This window comes from Ambystoma mexicanum, chromosome 4q, assembly GCF_040938575.1.
Source record: "Ambystoma mexicanum isolate Mex_15411 chromosome 4q, UKY_AmexF1_1, whole genome shotgun sequence".
Lineage (NCBI taxonomy): Eukaryota > Metazoa > Chordata > Amphibia > Caudata > Ambystomatidae > Ambystoma > Ambystoma mexicanum.
In genome coordinates this window covers 1320331364-1320352798 of record NC_090928.1, presented here as the reverse complement: position 1 = coordinate 1320352798, position 21435 = coordinate 1320331364, and the positions used below count along the sequence as shown (strand labels likewise).

At 43.6% G+C, this 21435-nt stretch overlaps 1 protein-coding gene across 1 annotated transcript in view; it reads left to right on the top strand.

Moving 5' to 3' along the window:
* LOC138468444 (NXPE family member 1-like) overlaps positions 1-21435 on the top strand; it is a 515510-nt gene that overhangs the window by 411652 nt on the left and 82423 nt on the right. The window lies entirely within an intron of this gene.

The window sequence follows — 21435 nt, the reverse complement described above, 5'->3', positions numbered from 1 at the left end:
GCATATAGTATCAGCCCTAGACTCATTCTTTACTACTCACACGATGCATATAGTATCAGCCCTAGACTCATTCTTTACTACTCACATGATGCATATAATATCATCCCTAGACTCATCCTTTACTACTCACACGATGCATATATTATCAGCCCTAGACTCATTCTTTACTACTCACACGATGCATATAGTATCAGCCCTAGACTCATTCTTTACTACTCACACAATGTATATAGTATCAGCCCTAGACTCATTCTTTACTACTCACACGATGCACATAGTATCAGCCCTAGACTCATTCTTTACTACTCACACGATGTATATAGTATCAGCCCTTGACTCATTCTTTACTACTCACACGATGCATATAGTATCAGCCCTAGACTCATTCTTTACTACTCACATGATGCATATAATATCATCCCTAGACTCATCCTTTACTACTCACACGATGCATATATTACCAGCCCTAGACTCATTCTTTACTACTCACATGATGCATATAGTATCAGCCCTAAACTCATTCTTTACTACTCACACGATGCATATAGTATCAGCCCTAGACTCATTCTTTACTACTCACACGATGCATATAGTATCAGCCCTAGACTCATTCTTTACTACTCACATGAGGCATACAGTATCAGCCCTAGACTCATTCTTTACTACTCACACGAAGCATATAGTATCAGCCCTAGACTCATTCTTTACTACTCACACAATGCATATAGTATCAGCCCTAGACTCATTCTTTACTACTCACACGATGCATATAGTATCAGCCCTAGACTCATTCTTTACTACTCACACGATGTATATAGTATCAGCCCTAGACTCATTCTTTACTACTCACACGATGCACATAGTATCAGCCCTAGACTCATTCTTTACTACTCACACAATGTATATAGTATCAGCCCTTGACTCATTCTTTACTACTCACATGATGCATATAGTATCAGCCCCAGACTCATTCTTGTATATCATCAATTTGAATTATTCAAGTCAGTAACTACTACAAATTGAGAAAATATATGTCTGAGTTCAATTGTTTTTACTAATGACATTATGTTAATCACTTCAGTTATGAGAGCAATATACATTTACTTACAATTTTCTTTTTATCCAGTGTTATATATCGCATGATCAAATACTGTTCAATTTGCAGACTACAGATTAACACGAATGACACAACAAAACAAAAACATGTATTCATCACAATGATTAATTATTCAATTAATATCTTTTATAGGTAAAATAAAGTGTACCAAAGTAAACATACAGACAACTGGAAAATATCCATAATTGATGAGCACTCGAGTAAGGACCCTGCTAAATATTAAATATACCAAACCCACTGACTAAAATACATTACCTGACAGGGTCACAAATGTTAAACTCATTCTAGTACTAATCAGCCATTTCAACACAACCTTCTTGAAAAATCTCCAAGAGCATAATATTATGATATATTTAGGCAGTATCCCATAATACCATTTATAGAAACATTACAATTTAAACATTTCTAAATGTTATCAATATTCAACTATTCAGTTATTAATATTGACGTTCATAATATTACCAAATCTTAATTTCTAAACTAATATCAGTTAAGGTAAATCATTGATTTAATTAAATTTAGCCTCCAAACCAATACAACGACTTATTTAATACTTAGGCAGTTCAATTAATTCTAAATAATTAGTTTAATATACATATACCTGGATAACTCTTGTACATAACACATACTTTTGAAAGGATGATTCACCCTATTTGTCAACATTCATATTATCAAAGTAACATAGTATGCAATATTCCATGTGTCTCTATGTACATATAGATCTGAGAACTCACAATAGCAAAGTAGTTCAGAACATATGAGGCCACCCCTCTGCCCCAGAGTAACCTTATCTAATTTTCAGAGAAGGAAAGAATCAAAAAAGCAGAGAATCAAATATATAATGAGACAAGATCATCATTTTACATGGATAATTCTAAGCGTATTGTTCAACTGAAAGTATTAATGTATATTTGGGTGAAATTCTTTAATCACAAAATTCTAACAAAATCCTTGCAGCAATTGTTGGAATCAATTTAATTCACGTTCCTCATCCATTCCATTCCTCAACCGTTTGGATTTACAGTATTCATTGTATCAAATCCAATATGCTTCTTATTGTAACAAACATTTATATAGATCACCACCCCTGCTGTGTTCCTTTACTAATTTCAATATCGGAAATTTCATCTGCGAAATACAGTGTTTAAATTCCCAAAAATGTCTTGCAATTGGTGATTTAAGGTTGGGCATGCTAATATTTGACTTATGTTCTGTCCCGTGTGTTTTCACTTTTTATTCCCATTTAGTATAAATCACAAGGCCAATTGATGCCATACATCACAATATTAGAGTAGCATCTAGTAAACTGATTTGACCAGATCTGTGTTACCAGATCTGTGGATGTGATATACAATTACCTCTAACAATATAACGGCATTCTTGGCAGTTAAGACAAGGAAATGTACCTTTTTCAGAGTGTTCTTTTCAACATGAGGTATATTCACATCAGCTCTCACTAATAGGTTTCTAAATGATGTACTTATATGGTACGCTTATACAAGAACATTTGGAAACAATTTGTGTAAGATAGAATCAAACTTAAATAGTTCCCAATTTTGTGCAGCTATTTTTCATAACTGTCTACTTTGATTTGAGTATGTTGGAATATACAAATGATCTGGATCGCCTTTTTTCTGCTTGTGATTTATTAGTCAATTTGTATCTAGAACTTTCAATATCTGTTTGGTTATATCCTCTTTCATCAATTTTATTTGATATTTCCAAAATGTTATCTTGCATGACATTTGCACTTGCAGGACCTTGCACTTGCCACCAGCTGGCGCACTCTTATTTATTTTTACTGTTTTCCTATGTACAGCACTGCCCCTCCCCTTTCCCCCTGCACTTGTCCCCTTCCCCCCTCCCCTGCACTTGTGTGATCTCAATGCCACCTGGCCTAGTAGGATTGTTGTCTCTGTCTTCCTTTTGTTCCCCTCCCTTGCCTCATCGCGCCTTGAAACAGCTGTGTATAGGCGCGTTATTAATACCATATCATATCATATCATATCATTTTTATCAGACACAATTCGGTTAACTCATATCATTTGACTATGTAGTAAACTACAAATAGTTTTTTTGTGTTGGAAACTTAGTGCCTGGATTAAATTGTTCCGGTCAGTTGGTTTAGGGTAAATATTCATTAGTAACTTGTTGTTCTCGCATTTTAGGTAAAAAGTGTAGACCTTCATTGTAAATTTAAAATTTCAATCGTAAATTTGATTAGCTCATGTATATTGTTGACAAACTCAAAGAAATTGTTCAAAGATTCTTATCATCTATGTTTCATAGCCCTCCCATGGACAGAAGACCACTATATTCAATTTGCTATTCCCACCATTCCTACTCGCAAGATGCTCTCGTATGCCCCACCCACTAAAATCAGAAGCTCGAGCAAACTGACTAAAATCAACCTCGCACCTCTTCTCGATATCCCTGAACTTAAACCTCCATTTAACAATGACCCCACCTCTCTGGCCAACACCTATAACCACGCTCTCACCCAAGCCATTGAGTCCATAGCTCCCTTAAAAGCCAAAAAAGAAAAAAAATCAATGCCTTCTAACTGATTTATGGAAGCACTATCTGCACTACGCACCAGTAACCGTCAAGCTCTAGCCAAGTGGCAATCCTCGCCTAACCAATCCTCGCTAAATGAATTCAAAGAGATCTCATCCTCGTATAAAAAAGCCATATTCCTAGCCAAATCAGAATCATTCAACCAAAGAATCTCCAAAGTTAACTCAAAATCTGGGGACATTTTCTCTATCTTCAAAGATCTCACCACCCCCGCCACTAGCCGAATGAAATCATCAAAGATGAAGCCTGGTCTTCCAGCATTCAGGATGCTCTTATCAACAAAGTCAAGATGCTCCCAAAAAAAATAATAGCTCTGTGCAAAGCTCTCCCTAATCAGGACAGTCCACCTCCGCCTCCCCACCCCACTTAATCCTCTCTCTCAAATACCTCTCTTCGTCTTCAGAGACGTCACAGAGACGGAAGTTACCGACCTCCTCAAACACATCAAACCTTCCACTTGTAAAAGGGACATCTGTCCCCCAACCATCATCAAAGAATGCACAGACTCACTGATCCCTATCATCACAGCATTTATTAATGCATCTTCCTCCTCTGGAATCGTACCACGAAGCCTAAAAGAAGCCTGGGTTCACCCGCTCATAAAAAAAACACCCTAGACCCCGCCTGCCTCAGCAACTACTGCCCCATCACTACCGTCCCATTCCTCCTCAAAATCCTAGACAAAGCCGCCCACAACCAAATCCAACATTATCAGGAATCTAATGCCATCATAGGCACAAGGCAATCAGGCTTCCAAAAAAGGCCATGGCACAGAAACCACCCTCTTAGATTTAAAGAACCAAAACACCAAAATAATGGATAATGGCAAACCTGCCCTCCTGCTCCTCCTCGAACTCTCCGCCGCGTTTGATCTTGTCAACCATGACATCCTCACCTCCCACCTGACCAACGCAGCCCATTTCTCTTACAAAGCCACCTCCTGGATAATCTTAAATTGTGAGGAACTTTTCTGTATCGATATCATACATTGGTACCTTCACGACCTAATTTTACAATTGTTGCATTAATTTTCAATTTCTTTTTTCCTTATGTTTCTTTAATAGTAGCCATTTGTCGCATGAGTGTAGGCTAATACGTAGACATTGAGTTCCTCTACTCCGTTTGTAAACCTTGAGAAAACACAAACACTTGTGCCTGCACTACTTTGCGCCAATGGTAGATGAAAAAAACAGTTCTCATTCCAAATGGTTGGTTTTGTCAATTTTTTGCCCTCTTAGATTTAAAGAACCAAAACACCAAAATAATGGATAATGACAAACCTGCCCTCCTGCTCCTCCTCAAACTCTCTGCCGCGTTTGATCTTGTCAACCATGACATCCTCACGTCCCACCTGACCAACGCAGCCCATTTCTCTTACAAAGCCACCTCCTGGATAACCTCTTTCTTAGAAGGAAGGGCTATGAAGGTCTACTCTGACCAGGCCAACGCAGCCCCCACTACAATCAACTGTGGAGTCGCCCAGGGCTCATGTACGGCACCTACTCTCTATAACCTGTTCACCAAACCTCTCTTTGACATGCTGGGCGCACTGGGCCTAGCATACACAAACTATGCCGATGATACCCAAGTCCTCCTCCCCCTCACTGGAAAATACGACCGAGACGCAGAAGCTCTCCTCCAGATATATCCCATAAAACCCTTTCTAACCACTCAAAACTGCCTATACATCGCCAGAGCCACAATAGGAGATAGACTTGATTACTGCATTGCCCTTCTCACAGGCACCTCAACAAAAAACATTGATAGGCTCCAAATAGTACAAAATAACGCTCTCTGCACCGGCCTCCACACTCCCAAAGTGACCATATATCTCAGGCCAGATGTGATGCCCACTGGCTCCCAGTCAAGGAACGAATCAACTTCAAAATCCTTACCATTAAGCATAAATGTATCAATCTCTCCGCCCATCCTACCTATCAGAAACCATAACAAAGAATGTCGCTGCCAGCCCCAAAAGGAGCCACCAGGCAAACCAACTCTGTGTACCCTCCATAAAAAGAGCCAAAGCTGGCGGCATTGGCTTCCCCCACATAGCATCCATACTCTGGAATGCCCTCCCCAACGCACTCAGAGCAGAACGCTCTTTGTACTCCTTTCGCAAATCCCTCAAAACCACACTTTTCATATAACCCCACAGTACACTCTAAGCCTCCAAGCTCTCCTTGCCCGGTGAAACGCTAAACTGTACTGTAAATGCAATTTCTATGTAACTCTAAAATGTAACGTAATGTCAGGATTCGTCCGTGGCGATTATGGACGAGGTGGCGCTGCCATTGATAGGGCCATCACGCTGATACAGACGTCTGTATCAACGTTATAGTTTATTTTCAAGATGGCCACCACGGTATGTAAACATTCACTGCCGAAGGCTCCGAGCGTTGCAACCGTTCTTGCTGACGGTGCGCTCGCTTGTGTTTTTTTTCTTCTCCTTGCATTCCCTTCTGCTTCCCTTCTGCTCATGCTTGTTTCCTCCATCTCTTGCGCTAACCGCCTTTTCCCTCTGCGCTTTTACATTAATTTCCTTTTCTCAACCGGCTCCTTCCATGGCGTAAGGTGGATTGCTACATCAGAGGACATTCCGCTCCTGTTACTACGATCCTCCTTGGCAATCGCTTCCACTGACACAAACTTCAGGGTTTTTTGCCGCAAGGCTTTTTCTCTGATATTCAAGGGGTTGGCTCCCCGGAGTGCCCCTTTTCCCCTGTGTTACATTCACTGAGGCAGGGTGGCTTCCGGGGGAGTCCGCCCAAACCTTCATGATCGAAAGAGAAAGAAAAAGAGAACTGGTGGGAAAGGAAGGAAGAAGGACCTGCAGGAGCTCTCTGACGACCCTTTAACGGACCCAGGTGAGGAGGGGTCTTCGGAAGGTGATCTAAGTCTTATCGATAACACGTAAATACAAATTTCAATGTAACTATTAGGCCTTCCTTTGTAACCAGCAATGTATATCTGTAACAGCGCCATGATGCCCTTGGGCTGATGTGCACTTTAAAAATACGAATAAATAAATAAATATCCATGTTTTCAGAAAAGGAGACTAATTAAGCAATATGACCCGAGCGGCGGGGGCATTACCGACTCAGGTAATGCCCGGGGCCCATAGTTATAGGCCGTGGAATCCAGACGGAGGGATTCCCGGCCGGGTATGGACCTGGCGAGAGCCAATCAGAATGCTTGTTTCATTCTGATGGTCTCTCGCCGGGGTACTAATCTGGATTATTGATAACAAATGTTTGTTCCTAAGGCATACCTACATGTGTTCACATGCATCCAGGAAGCCATGGGGCTCCCATCGCTGTTTCTGATGCTTGTACACAGTGTCTACTACCAAATGTAATGAAATTATGATAAAGTGCAGCAGGTAACGACTCAATCAAACACAATATAACTCCTAAGACGTCTTTCCGCTGCATCAGGATCCATGCCAACACCTCACTACCAGCATTGGCTGGAATCAAAGTGTCCACATTTCTGATCACCATGGTGAAAATGAGTTAGTTCTGATCCAAAGCTGTAATTTTCTGAATTATACATAAAATAATCACTGGTGTCCTTAACACTGGTGTCTCGGGAGGATAGTTCAGGGGCAACGTGCTCGCCTTGGAAGCCAGATGACACGGAGCAACACAGGTTCGATCCCTGGGTCCACGCTTAGAAACCTCTGGATATTAAGCATGTTATAAATAACCTATCATATCATATCAAACATGGTTCTTAATCAGTGGCTGTAAGAATGAACCTATGGACTGCCCCAATGGTTCTAATAAACTCTTGGCTCCAGCGATAATTGGACGGCCAGGGGGATTATTGAGATCTTTATGAATTTCTGGTAAAACATAAGAGTGGCATTGAAGGATTTTTATTCATCATAAATGGTCTTGTTTTCCAATTAATACGTTCCTCTTCTTTCGCCTTTTGCAGAATTGTGTTGATGCTTGGAGTAATCTCAAGGGATGGGTTCTGCTCAAGCAATACATATATACTGGCGTCAAGTAGTTGTTTATTTCATTCGTCCATACATTCCAGAGTATCTAAAAACACTAAGGAACCTCCCTTGTCTTCTGGTTTAATTGTTCCATTTTCATTCAAAAATCTTTCTTTGATAGTTTTCAATTGATTGAATGCAAAATGTTCCTTATGTGCGAAATGATAACTTGTCAAACTCGTGCAATGTCTTTCTGCAAAAACATTCAGAATTTAGTATTTTGTATATTAGGTACAAAGGAACTCTTAGGTTTAAATTCCTTGCATATTGTAATCTCTTCCACTGCTGCCATTTCCGACATCCAAGACTCAGTTGCATTAGGAGAAACAAACTACCCTTCCATGTTACACAGCTCCAATAATAAAAGACTGGTTACCTATCTCTCAGAGATCCCAATGATGTACCATAGAGTGTAGCCAGATATACAGCTCTTCTGAAGACAATGGGCCTGCTTCTGAGCTGCTTCATTTACACAGCTCCAGTACATTCTGAGTATCTACATCAGAGGTGCACCAATTCCTCAGCTCCAATAGGAAAGACTGGTTACCTATCTCTCAGAGATCCCAATGAGGTACCATGGAATTTAGACCGATATACAGCTCCACTGACGACCATGGGCCTGCTTCTGAGCTGCATCATTTACACAGCTCCAGTATATACTTAGGATCTACATCAGAGGTGCACCAATTCCTCAGCTCCAATAGGAAAGACTGGTTACCTATCTCTCAGAGATCCCAATGAAGTACCATAGAATGTAGCCAGGTATAGAGCTCCTCTGAAGACCATAGGGCTGCTTCTGAGCTGCATCACGTACACAGCTCCAGTACATACTGAGGATCTATGTCAGAGGTGCACAATCTACACGACTCCAAGGATTGTCATCAGATCTTCATCATAGCAGAAATGGTCCCACATCTCCCATGATAAATGCCAGGGATCCACCTACAGATGGATCATTTGCATAGACTCTATGCAAGAATTGAATCCACCCTGGGGTGCACTAGTACTGCAGATCAGAATAGAAGTGTCACTGTAAGTGCCTGTTAAGCCTGCGGTCCACTGTGTCCTGCTACTGCAGCCTAGTGGGAGCTGTGTCAGTTCTGGCCCCCTTAATTGGATTTTTTTCATGCCACACCCCCTTTGGTTCACAAAGGCGGCTACTTAACATCCGGAACCCACGCCCTTGCGCGTGCCCGAGCTGGAAGTGCCTGCTGTAAGTGCCTGCTGTAAGTGCCTGTTAAGCCTGTTAGACCCGGGGCCTGGACAGGGTGTTTATTCTTCATTATTATTTCATTATTGTGCACTGTGGTGGTAATATAGATTGGTGGATGTGAAGAGAGTCAACTATTGCTTTATTGATATTGGAGTTCCTTTCGTAAACATAGCACAACATCAGAAATACTCTGTAACCTACCTGACAGGCAAACCGACACTCCTGAATAATGTCACGAAGACGCGCAAGCGTTGAGTATGTTTACTCTCGCTCCTTGTCTACGGGACCGGCTACCAGAAGCTCTAAATTACAAGGGGCGTGGATGTATGATGACATCTTATCCGCGCCCCTTTGCCCCAGGCCCCGGACCGTATGAAATACGGGACGATAGAGGGCCTGGGAGTTTAGGCGCAGGGTGGGGGGGAAACGGTACGGAAGCAGTAGGGAGGGGCGTCCAAATGGCGCTCCTCAACACAAAAGGAGCAGGAAGGGCAGGAAATGGCACCTGGGAAAGGTGCGAGAAGTAACGGCAGGGTGCCGGGTTAAGCCCGGCCCCAAAGGGCAGAACAAAAGGGCTCAGGGGTATAAGTAACCCCAGGAAAGGAGAAACAGGACAAACCAGGTAAGGAGCTCACCTCTCTCGGGCAAGCTCCTAGGACCTGGATAAGGGGAAAGAATGAACATTTACCACCCAACCCACCCTACAAAGATAAGGGACAAAGGAGGAAGCAGGCAGGAGCCAGAACGCTGAGTACTTTCTTTCGGTACATGGTTTGAATAAGTCGTAGGCGGCATGTGCCCAGGAACGGAGGACCAAGGGTAACAAAGGCTCGGGAGGAGCCTTGGGCAACTCCAAAACTGGACCAAGGTGCCCAAAAGCTAATGATGGTGTTATTGTTTTTTGTTATGTATTTTCTGTAAGAAAATGAAAAATGCCTACGGCCTATAATTTTTCCACAACAAAATTGGTCTGCTATGTTATTACTTAGGTAGGAATCAGGTAGAGGGAGCAAAGGGAGCCCACACTACTCAGCCTAGTATTTACCCCAGTAAAAAACACAATGCGCATGGCATTAAACATGCCTCTTCCTCGCTCTCCCCCAGAGCCTAGTGACTCACTCTTACTCGATGGAGAGGGATTGCCACATTCCTCAATTCGTTCGATCGGTGGACCTGCCCTCACTCGAAATGAGGAAGCTTCGATCTCCTGTCTTTTTCTTACACAATCCAATAAAAATCTCTTTTCAGCACCAGATCCTTCCTTTATGGATACACTGCCTGACTTTGTTTCCGCTCACCCTGCACTTTTGGCATTCTCTCAACATCATGAAGATCCCCATAGCGAGACAGACCATCCCCTTCCTCTACCGAGCACGGACCTGGTGAGAACCTTACTACTAGTATTACAGGAACTGAAAGATCATTCCACGTGCTTTATGGAAATGAGAATCTTGATGGAGCGCTTGATAGCCTCATGGAAAACTGGGAATTCCACACTGGAATCTCTCCCTGTACAATTGGCCGCACAGGTGAGATCTGTCCTAATGTGATGATAGAGAAGCGACCCCCCACCCCATCTTAATAATCCACATGCTCCAGTAATGTTGGCACCCCAACCACCAATCAGGAATGCACAGGGAAAAAATAAAAATGAACAAAATAATAAGAATAAGAAAAAATAAATGGAACTCTTCACTACTTGACTTCCGTGACTTCTGTAATAAAGTGGGCAAAAATATTTGGCAAAACATTATTAGGGAGGACAAGGTGAAAGGTCACCTTGCGGAAGAGGAAGCGGTAAAGGCCCCAGGAGAGTTTCTTAGTAATGATACCGGAGAATACATAACACCCGAAAATACCCTCTCGGACGAGATGACCCATAAAAATGAATTAAAAGAAACACTTCCCGGCTCGGCAGTAAACCCAGACACCCGCCCGGCTTGTCCGGACTTGCTCCAACCAAGGACAAACTTGCCTATATCTCTAGGAGAGAAGGAGATATTTGGCCTCTTTGCCAAACCAGAAATAGTAAATCAAGCAACGCCTTTAATATTTTCTCCCACTTCAGCATCTGTGCACCTATTGAATCCCCAGTGCTGAACTCCTTAACGGGGGACCCTTTGGTACTAAGTGGGACCTCATGACTTAAATGGCCTCCTAATTTGGATCCCGTATTAGATTCTTCCATTGCCCCCCCCCCCCCCGAGATAGTGGATCTGACTTCATCTAAGGACCACACACAGATTTCTTCGGCAGGAATAGCTTGCTTGGAGAAACGACTAAGCAATGACACTCAGTTGGAATTGCTTATTCGCGCAACAGTGGAGAAAGTCAGTTCTTTCCTTCACCAAATTCGCCCTCACAAGAACAAATAGTTCCGGCCCCTAAGAGCCACAATCCCTTTGCACCCAGAACAATTGACAATGTGGTGGAATTAAGAAAGAGGTCTACAAGAAGCTATTTGGAGACAGAACTAAGACATATCCAATGGAGAAAGCCTTGCCATCTAGATTCTCCAAGCATTTTATTGTATCCCTTGTTTGATTGTGGTAATCAACCCTCTATGAATAGGGTAAGATCTTTACAACTATTTAATGACATTACTTCATTAGGAAACCTTGCTTCAGCTGTCATCAAGAGGATCAACTTTATTCACCCAATATGTTATGATCATGTGAGGGTTGTATTTCACTCAAGATTGGTCTTCCATTAAGTACTAGTCGAACTAGATCAATTCAATAGTAGGGGTTTTGATATTCTGGTCTTTGGGGATGGGCTACCACAATGAAACAAAAATAAACAAAGTGATCCCCCCTCCTTCAGCCTTCTTTACCACAGCCTCAACAAATTTAACCAGGGAATCCTTTAGATCAGGAAATGAGCAAGCGATGGCTGGCCTTGACACTGCGGGATTCAATATCCCAATTACAATTGTTAAAACAACAACTTAAACCCATACAATAGACTACCTATACCATAATGGAACGCTCGCGGCCATTCCTATTTATCATCGTCACCTCCATTATGTCACAAACTGAGAAGTAAAAGTATATTGTGCATCCAAGAGACTTGAACAACGACCCCTACCCAGCTTGAATGCTTTGTATGCTGTAATTTGCTTGCTACTAAAAGCCTTAGAGGCCGACCATCTGGAGGCCTACTAACAGCTATCCAGCTGGGAGGAGGTTTGCATCTTACTGAATCCTTTTTACTTCCACCATTTGTGCTTGGGACTTTATTGAATTAGATGGAAATAGTCACATTACTCACCTCTTGATTTTCAATCTTTATTGGTCCTCGGATTCCAATTTGTATGAACTAACTACAAAAATTGATTCATTAATAGAGAATTGTTTGTCTAAATGTGTAGCCCTACAGATACTGATTATGGGTGATCTTAATACTAATATGAAGCTTGTAACAGAATATGTGGATGCTGTTCCTGCATTTTTGCCAAATGTGAACGATGACTCCACTGGGGGAGGCACTGCAGAACTTTCTGTGGTTGCACATAAGAATTTTGATACTATGGTTTGGAATACATTGTTTAATTCTTGCGGCTTACAATCTTTACACACTATTTTGAGGGCTCACATGAACTATAACACTTGGTCAATATGGAATAGGTCATCTGCCATTGATTATGTGTTTACGTCTGATTATATACTTAATTTAGTGAATCCTTTGTTATAACCCCGACGGCATTGAGTGATCATAAAATGTTGGAAGTTGATATATTGATCGTAAAATTAGTACCAACATCTCAGTTTATGCCTTCGGCGTTAAATCTGAATCAGGCTAGGAATCGAATCATTTGGCTTCCTGGGAACATCCAGGGATGTAATACCTTGTTTTTGCATGATTATAGGCTGTCCACCTATGAAGGAAAGCAAGCATGATTCCCACATAATCAATTTAGTCCATATGTAAAGACTCTCATATACAAATCCACTAAACAACCTGCTAGTGAGCAGTCACATTCACCAATATGATAATCTGGTGCGCACGCCAAAGCTCTCTTGCATCGATCGCTAAGAAAAATCAGATTGTTGCCAATCTCAGACAAATCCAAAAAAGAGGGTGCAAAACATCTGAAACAACGATATAAAAATTGGCTAAGAGGTCATATATTTTCAATGTAGGAAGCTGACAATGAAAAAATGGTGTTGTCACTGAGGGATAATTCTTTGCGCAAGTTTTGGCACCTTGTCAATGGCAGTGGACCCCCAAATATTGATTCTATTTTGAATTCAAATACTGAACAAGTGTCGGCCAGGCATTTTAGCTCCCTCTATGCCCCTAGAGCTCCGCCATTTCAAATAACAAATGCCATATTATCCACTCAGTGGAATTGTAAATTCTCAATTTCTCAAATTCGGAAAAGATTAATTTGACTAGCTCATCTAGGGCCTTGCGACCAAATGGCTTGTCAAATATTGTCTTGACGAGCGATCCAGATGCCTGGGCAAGGGCGCTATCTCTCCTCTTTGAAAATATAGGCTTAACAAAGTGCATCCCTAACTCCTGGAATATTTCTTTTATAATTCCAATCTATAGAACTTTGCCATTAAATTATCGTCCAATCGCCCTATTATATCCTGAGTCAAAAATATTCGCTAGCCTTATCCTCCAACAAATTGAAGAGTAGTCCACAGCAAATGGATAATCTCAAAAATGCAATTTGGTTTCAGGCGAGGAGTGGGGACAGCAGCAGGAGGACTTATAATTTCTCTCCTCCAAGAAATGGTATGGAAACAAAATAGCTACACCAATATATCTTGCAAGTATGGACCTATCCTTAGCGTTCGAATTGGTCGACCGAGCGGTATTATGGAGGAAATTAAATTCATTAGGCATCCCCCACGAGATCCTCTCGATCCTGATCCATTTACACGAAGGATCAAAAATCCAAATACGTTTAAACAATGAAGGTCTTCTTTCCTTTCCTATTATAACCTCTAATGGATTAGGCCAAGGATGCATTTGTGCTATGTACGTCTGATATTGGCCCATGCTTACAGAAGGCATTCTTTATTCAACCTGCTCTAGAGGGGAAGAAATTGAGTTGGTGCTCTTATGCGGACGACTTCCTGTTGTTTGACAAGACTCCATTGGGCTTGCAGCATCTGCTGTCTGCCTTCGCAGACTTCATGGCCATTAATGACTTCATAGTAAATGGGAAAAAATCTCATGTAATGCGCTTTTCCCGAAGGAAGAAGCAATCTTCGGAACAATGGTTTTTAGACAAAACAAAGCTGGCAATTAAGCATTCGATTATTTATCTTGGCTTCCTTGTGATAGACAATCCAAGCAATGCCCAGAGTCGAGATCACTATTTTATGAAAGCTAAACGGAACGTCATCCAAATGCGAATAGTTGATCGCAAGTATGGTGTATTCTCTTGCTGTTGTAGTTTTATAAACAAAAAGCCATTCCGAAAATTTGTTACGGTTTAGAACTACCGTTTATAGCTGGCACTTGGGAATTGAACAAATTGAAAGCCAGCATACTGAGAAATATGTTGACGTGTCTACCGAAATGCATCCCTTTAGCCGCATTGAGATATGAATTAGGTTTCCAATCGCTACAAAGCATTATTGAATGGAAATGCCTTTCCTTGTATTGAAATCGTATAAGAGAAGACACTAAAACGTTTTACTCTGACTTTGGCTACTATTTATGATATGATATGATATGGCATTTATAACGCGCCTATACACAAGGGTTTCAAGGCGCGACGAGGCAAGGGGGGACAGACAACGATCCTACTAGGCCAAGTCTCATTCAGATCGCACAAGTGCATGGGAAAGGGGCAGGGACAGTGCAGTACATGGGAATAGATAATAACAAAAGGTAAGTAACGGCCAGCATGTGGCAAGTGCATGGGTAAGTGCAGACACCAGGTGTCAGGAGCTGGTAGGGGGACTGTAGGGATACAGAAACAGTCCCTAAATGCGGGGGTTGCCAGGCGGGCAGTTCAGGTGTGTGACACTGGTGGGGGAGGAACCTGGGCCCGAGATCAGAGGGTGTCCAGGTAGCCAGTTCAGTTTTGGTTACAGCCAGGAGGTCAGCAAAGGAGAGGAGGGGAAAAGGCAGAAGCAAAGAGAAAGGTTTTGAGGTGCTTCCGGAACCGGAGATGGTTCTCCTCAAGTTTAAGGGAGGCAGGGAGACTGTTCCAGAGGGAGGCACCAGCCAAAGAAAGAGATCTCCCACCAACATGTGGCTTGGAGAAGCGACTGACCCTGAGGGAGTTGGAGGCGGATGAGCGAAGGGCTCGAGAAGGAAGATATTTAGGAAGAGGGAGTTGAAGGTATTGAGGTCCTAGGCCCCAGAAGGCCTTGTGCACGATGCAGAGGGTTTTGAACTTAATCCTCGCAGCCACTGGGAGCCAGTGCAGAGATTTCAGTCCTGGAGAGATCCGATCCCTGGGCTTGAGGCCAAGGACAAGTCTCGCACTCCTGTTCTGGATAAGTTGCAGAGGGCGGAGAGTAGAAGCAAGACACTACAAATTCTATCTTTCTCAGTAAGCTACCTAACATATGTAAACAGTTACTGATAAATGCGGGAGCAACTTTATGCAGCTTGTTACACAATCCAAAATAAATTGAACAAATCCTTCGGAATGTAGACTGGGCTAATACAATGCAAGAAGTGACAAAGTCGAGATTATATTCCCAAATGGTTTCTCATTACAAATCATTATAAATGCTTAGGCCTTCCAGAACCATATTTACTGCGCTTTCCAAATAGAAGCTGGAGAAATGCATTTATGAGGTTTCCCTTCAATGTTATATTGACAGGAGAAATCTTGTCAGTACGAGGAGACATTTTGGCAACTTCCATTGTGTGTAGATTTTGCAAGGAGGCAGGAGTGCGAGAGACCTTGCGGCATCTCCTGATTAATTGTTCATTTTTTATTTCGACTCAAGCACTTTATTTTGGTCGCTTTGTCCCGGATTTAAATAGCGTGGACCTTGATCTATTATGGTAACGCAGGCTTTATGATAAGAAGACATCGATGCATTCAGCGGTGGTTAGATCTTTGAAAACTGAATGTGGTCTAGTTTAGCTTCTAATCTTTATAGACAATTGCCATTTTATCCCAAATGTTTTATTTTTGATTGTTGTATCTGTTTTTAGAATAATTATTTTATTTTTTGCTTGTTTCTTGAGAAATGTGTATGTAAATATTTGACATGCTTTTGGTACTTGTAAAATTTTGTAAAGGTTTTTTTCTCTCTCTGTTAAAAAAAACCATATACAAATAAATGAATAATAATAACAATAGAAGTAACTTCCCTGGAGCAGAAGTCATCACATGCAAAGCTTCTTTGAATTCTGTTGATCTACCCACGAGTGGAACCAGTGATCATCCCTGTTAGTGCCGCTGATCTACCCGGGGTAGCAGCAGTGACACAGTTCCCAGGAGCGTCTGAGATCCACCCCTTGCCACATGGTTACTTAGCTCCTATGAGTAGCAGTGGCCAAGCCATGGTTACATAGCGCCTATGAGTACCAGTGACCCACCCATGGTTACATAGCTCCTATGAGTACCAGTGACCCACCCATGGTTACTTAGCTCCTATGAGTAGCAGTGGCCAAGCCATGGTTACATAGCGCCTATGAGTACCAGTGACCCACCCATGGTTACATAGCTCCTATGAGTACCAGTGACCCACCCATGGTTACAAAGCTCCTATGAGTAGCAGTGGCCTAGCCTTGGTTACATAACGCCTATGAGTACCAGTGACCCAGCCATGGTTACATAGCGCCTATGAGTACCAGTGACCCACCCATGGTTACATAGCTCCTATGAGTACCAGTGACCCACCCATGGTTACAAAGCTCCTATGAGTACCAGTGACCCACCCATGGTTACATAGCTCCTATGAGTACCAGTGACCCACCCATGGTTACAAAGCTCCTATGAGTACCAGTGACCCACCCATGGTTACATAGCTCCTATGAGTAGCAGTGGCCCAGCCTTGTCTGCACGGTTTAGATAGTTCCCATGAGTACCAGTGGCCCACCCATGTCTGCATGGGTTACATAGCTCCTATGAGTACCAGTGACCCCCCCCCCCATGGTTACATAGCTCCTATGAGTACCAGTGACCCACTCATGGTTACATAGCTCCTATGAGTACCAGTGACCCACCCATGGTTACATAGCTCCCATGAGTACCCGTGACCCACCCATGGTTACATAACTCCCATGAGTACCCGTGACCCACCCATGGTTTCATAGCTCCTATGAGTAGCCATGACCCACCCATGGTTATATAGCTCCTATGAGTAGCAATGACCCACCCATGGTTACATAGCTCCCATGAGTACCAGTGGTCCATCCATGTCTGCACGGTTTACATAGCTCCCATGAGTACCAGTGACCTACCCATGGTTACATAGCTCCTATGAGTACCAGTGACCCACCCATGGTTACATAGCTCCCATGAGCACCAGTGACCCACCCATGGTTACATAGCTCCCATGAGTACCAGTGACCCACCCATGGTTACATAGCTCCCATGAGTACCAGTGACCCACCCATGGTTACATAGCTCCTATGAGTAGCAATGACCCACCCATGGTTACATAGCTCCCATGAGTACCAGTGGTACATCCATGTCTGCACGGTTTACATAGCTCCCATGAGTACCAGTGACCCACCCATGGTTACATAGCTCCTATGAGTACCAGTGACCCACCCATTGTTACATAGCTCCCATGAGTACCAGTGACCCACCCATGGTTACATAGCTCCTATGAGTAGCAATGACCCACCCATGGTTACATAGCTCCCATGAGTACCAGTGGTACATCCATGTCTGCACGGTTTACATAGCTCCCATGAGTACCAGTGACCCACCCATGGTTTCATAGCTCCTATGAGTAGCAATGACCCACCCATGGTTACATAGCTCCCATGAGTACCAGTGGTACATCCATGTCTGCACGGTTTACATAGCTCCCATGAGTACCAGTGACCCACCCATGGTTACATAGCTCCTATGAGTACCAGTGACCCACCCATTGTTACATAGCTCCCATGAGTACCAGTGACCCACCCATGGTTACATAGCTCCCATGAGTACCAGTGGTACATCCATGTCTGCACGGTTTACATAGCTCCCATGAGTACCAGTGACCCACCCATGGTTTCATAGCTCCTATGAGTAGCAATGACCCACCCATGGTTATATAGCTCCTATGAGTAGCAATGACCCACCCATGGTTACATAGCTCCCATGAGTACCAGTGGTCCATCCATGTCTGCACGGTTTACATAGCTCCCATGAGTACCAGTGACCTACCCATGGTTACATAGCTCCTATGAGTACCAGTGACCCACCCATGGTTACATAGCTCCCATGAGCACCAGTGACCCACCCATGGTTACATAGCTCCCATGAGTACCAGTGACCCACCCATGGTTACATAGCTCCCATGAGTACCAGTGACCCACCCATGGTTACATAGCTCCTATGAGTACCAGTGACCCACCCATGGTTACATAGCTCCTATGAGTACCAGTGGCCCATCCATGTCTGCACGGGTTACATAGTTCCCATGAGTACCAGTGGTCCATCCATGTCTTTACGGGTAACAGAGACTCTGTGAGTGCCTAGGATTTTCCCACTGCACGGAAGGCATGGTATTGAACACTAAGACCAAGTGACCACAGTTCAAGGGTTGATTGATTGTCGATTGATTGTTTTTTTGTATAGCGCCTAAACACAATGGGCCTCATTACGACCCAGGCGTTGGACCATGGTGCTAAGAGCACCATGGTTCATGCCGGTAACTTACCGACTCCGCCATGGCGGAATGGGGAATTACCGCCCCATTCCAAGGTTGGCGGGGCGGTAATTCCCCATGCCGCCATGGCCCTTCCCCATTCCCATTTTTGCCCCATAGGGCTCAATGGGAATGGGGAAGGCCCTAATTACGGCACCGTAAATTACGGTGCCATAATTAGCTCCTAGGTCCCTTTGCGGGTTGGTTTTTTAACGCCTGCTAAAAGCAGGCGTTACAGTGCAACCCGCAAAGGGACCTCGTAATCAGGCGTTAAGGGTTTAACGGCGCCGACACCTTTTATGGCGCCGTTAACCCCTTAACGCCTGGGTTGTAATGAGGCCCAATGTGTTTCAAAGCACTTCAAGGAGGGACAGAAAATGGGAGAACATGGGAGAATACAGTTACATTCTTGCAGGTCCTTGAAACAAATCAGAATGTGAGAATAACTATCAATCATAACAGATAGTACAAGTGCATGGAACAGTAAGGGAGAGGAGGGGAAGCAGAAAAAGGAGACAATACTAGCAGTAACATTACTATGCCTGACGGCAATTGTTGCAGTGCAAGAGTAAAAAGAGGAGGGGGAGGAGGGGAGTTGAGGGGAGAAGGGAAGAGGAGAGGAACAAAACAAGTGACTATCTTAAAGGTGTTTGTTGCACTTCGATGAAGTTTGAAAAAACGCCAGTCTAATTCTAAATCTAAAGATGGGAGCAAGCTACAACCATCAAATAATAATAACGCAGTCCTAGTCGAGTCTGTCAAAATAAAAGGGCCTATACTAATAAACCTTTGCCAATCCTTACTTCTAAATACAAATAGTGTTGGAAACAATGTTATGCAAAAAGAAAAGAGCTCAAGAAATGAAAGGTTAGGATGTTCAAGCAATTGACCTCCCTTCCCCACGTTTTCAGCACGGGACAAGGCGGCTCACTCGAGCTTAGCCCAGTCTCTGGCTTATCTAGCATATCTATCTAGGATGCAGTTCAGATCACAGTATCAGAGCCTTCATTGTCAAAGGGCCTCATTACACGGATAGCGGTAAGGGTTTACCAGTACCGGTATTTTACCGGTACCGGTAAATCCTTACCGCCTTACTACGAGGTCCCTTTGCGGGTTGGGGAATTTAACGCCTGCCTTTTGCAGGCGTTAAAAATCCAACCCGCAAAGGGACCAGGGAGCTAATTACGGTACCGCAATTTGCAGTACCGTAATTAGCGCCTTCCCCATTCCCATAGAGCCCTATGGGGCAAAAATGGGAATGGGGAAGGGCAATGGTGGAAGGGGGAATTACCGCCCCGCCAACCTTGGAATAGGGCGGTAATTCCCCTTTCCACCAAGGCGATGCTAGAATTTTACCGGCATGAACCATGGCGCTAATAGCGCCATGGTTCACCGCCATCCGTGTAATGAGGCCCAAAGTCTCTTTGCCATTCAAAGCCTCTTACTTCAGAGGGCCTGATGCAACAAACAAACATTCAAAAGGTCCTTTCTCCTCTGGATTCTCATGTACAGCCTCTTGGGTGATTCTCAACTCACGCCAGACCCACCTCCGCCGGGCTCCTACCCACTTTAACATAAAGCTTTTACTTGATCTCCCTCTGTTGGGCTCAAACCAAATCCATGTATTTTTGAAAACATTTATCTACTTCATTGAAATCGAAGACTTTTGACTGTGAGCAGGATTTGACTAGACCTGTCGCAGGATCACTTCGATTCACATCTATTCGTTCTCTCTCAATTGATCTTCCTCTGCCGGCTCAGACCAACTTTATCTACTTTTCTCACTTTTTAGCTGGCTACCTTACAGAGACCTTCAATTGAGCACCCACATGGTGCTGGACCTCTCTGCCAAAGGTATTGTACTTTGCTTTAAAGTTCAATCACTCATCAGCAGTTTAACTTCATTTGTGTCTCTTACCACATGCATTTTAACAATGTCCGTTCCAGTGCTCGCCATACAATGTTGCTGCTTGCAACTTTGGCTTCAACCAAGACCAGTCTTGTATCGGTGTACCCAACTCACCGTACCACAGTGACTGGAGATTCTCCCCATCTTCATTACTGATGTGGGAGGGCCCCAGGTACCTCGACACACAATGCAGGATTCTTCAGCCTGGTCTTACGTTTTCTCTCGGGGTCTCATAAAAATAATGGTTCCTTGTCGAAAAGGTCAAAGGAACTTTCCTCCTTGTGACCCCCTCCTGTTTCGCCGTATTTCTCCTCTTGTTAAACTGCCATCTTGGAACTGCTGTTTTCTCATGTGCTTTGCCTCACTCAGAGTGTGTTCTCATGCGGCGCCCTTTATCCATGTGGGGAAGTGTAATGGAAGTCAGGCGTCTGTGATGATCAGTAATTGACTGACCACGCCTGACCATTGTATTGGGACAAGTCAGGTACACGGCTCGGTTGTTAGTCTGTTTCCCTTAGAGCAGGCTGTCAGTGAGAAAGTGTTTGTGCTGTAAAAGGGCGGGGGGCAGAGTTCCCAAATCTCCTACCAGGTAGGATGGGGCAAAGGTGCCACAAGGAAGGGGACACACTCCCACTCCTCGAAGACCCAGGTGATCCTCCCGCCCTTGTCTACCCCAGGATCCGGATCCAAAAGGGATGGCCATGTCCTGGTCACCTGGATGACAGATCTCCAGGGACTAGCGGGTGAGACACCTTCTGGTTTCTCACATGCCCTTCCCCTATGCGATGTAGCTGCATCTGTTTCACAGGGAAACCG